The sequence below is a fragment of the Mastomys coucha genome, unplaced genomic scaffold (assembly GCF_008632895.1).
Source record: "Mastomys coucha isolate ucsf_1 unplaced genomic scaffold, UCSF_Mcou_1 pScaffold20, whole genome shotgun sequence".
Classification (NCBI taxonomy): Eukaryota; Metazoa; Chordata; class Mammalia; order Rodentia; family Muridae; genus Mastomys; species Mastomys coucha.
This window is the reverse complement of record NW_022196903.1, coordinates 126,923,458-126,925,351: the sequence shown is the minus strand read 5'-3', so window position 1 is coordinate 126,925,351 and position 1,894 is coordinate 126,923,458. Positions and strand designations below refer to the sequence as shown.

General features: G+C 33.2%; 1 pseudogene; it reads left to right on the top strand.

Moving 5' to 3' along the window:
* The window catches only part of LOC116100022, a 14,029-nt pseudogene extending 13,141 nt beyond the window's left edge, over nt 1–888 (top strand).
* The last annotated feature ends 1,006 nt before the right edge of the window (nt 889–1,894 follow it).

Below are 1,894 nucleotides of genomic sequence, written 5' to 3'. Positions count from 1 at the left end.
ATTACAAGAAGATGCAACAGCATGCACAAAGATGCCGGGATGCCCTTGCCAATGCCCACATCAAAGTCTTGCAAACCATGATCACCTATGTCCTTCTCTGTGCAGTTTTCTTTCTGGCTCTTTTCATGCAAATTTGGAAGAGTGAGTTGCTGGAGAACATTCTTTACATCAGGTTCTGTGAGATTGTTGCAGCAGTTTTTCCTTCAGGACATTCCTGTGTCTTGATCTTGGGAGACACAAACCTGAGAGAGGCCTCTCTTTCTGTGCTACGGTGGATGAAACACAGGTTCATATTATGGGTTCCTAAGATAAATTGCAGATCATCTTTCATATTCTAAAAGAAACTGAGTTCATAAGAAATTCTCCAGGATTATTAATATCTTAAAAATTGTTTTACATTGTTTTATCAGTTTTATGTTTTATATCTGATAAAAGTTATATGCAAATATTTCACATCAGAGAAGCACAATACAAATGTATAATTTAAAATTATAAAGTTACAATATATAAGATATAATATATTTTAGATATCAGATTCACTAAAATGAATTCTTGCTTAGGTTTAATTGAGAAAGTTTGTCAAATGCTGAGAATCATGAGCTACTTAGTAATACTTTTGATAACCAAAGTACTAGCTTCAGAATTTAAAATTCTTAAACACACTTATCATTTTAGAATTATATCATGTATACCTGTAAATACATTATATGTTTACATGATTTTTTCAGCCATATGATATAGCTCTAATTTTTAAATATTTAAAATAAGCAGAGCTCATAATAATTTCATGAAATGTTAATTAAATATTAATGCTTCTTTTTGTCATTGTGTTCCAGGGCTGAGATTGCACTGGCTGTCAATGAAATAGAAACGTACAATCTTTTGTGAGTGAGTCAACTCATAGTCAGCATAAACTCTTTTGAAATCATTTATTTACTTTGAATACAGGGGTATGTTTGTGTGGTGTGTGTGTGTGTGTGTGTGTGTGTGTGCGCGTATGTACATTTAAATGAGAAAACACTCAGGTCAAGGTTAGAAGATAGCTTGAAGAAATTGGTTTTTTCATCATATAGGTACTAAAGATCACAGAAGTGTCATCAGACTTGGCAGCAAGAAAAGTTACTGATTGAGCCAATTCACCATCCCTAACCAATCAAATTTTATATGTTGTTATAAATTTGTAAATAATAGAAATTAGATGAATGTGTAAAGTATATTTTAAAAGGTTTGAATGTTCTAAGAAATGAAACAGAGAGGGAAATACAACTTGTGCCTGTATTTAGAGTGTTAAATATTCAATACAAAATAAGTATAATTATTTTAGAATTAAAGATTTTTTTCGCCTACTCAGATAAGAAGGAGCAGGAGATTTGGAGAAGGACTAAGTGAGGGCGGTGACCTGGAAGGGTGCAGTGAGCTCGATTCACAGTAAATAAGTAAATAAATTTAAAAAGACAAAAATTAAAATTAAAAATTACAAAAGAGATGAGATATAGACTTAAGTAGGGAATTCACAACAGAGAAACCTCAAATGGCCAAGAAACACTTAAAGAAATGTTGAAAGTCCTTAATTATCAGGGAAATGAAAATCAAATCAACTGTGAGATTTTTCCTTACTCTGGTCAGAATGGCTAAAATCAAATACTCAAAACTCTAGTGAAAGCACATGCTGGTAAGGTTGTAGAGCAAGGGAAACACTCCTCCTTTGCTTGTGGGAGTGCAAACTTGTATGACCACTCTGGAAATCAATCTAGCAGTTTCCCAGAAAATTGGCTATAGTGCTACATCAAGACCCACCTAGACCACTCCTGGGCATATACCCTCAAAATGTCCCACCATCCCACAAAGTCACTTGCTCAACTATAATTATACTCATTCTATTCTTAATAACAAG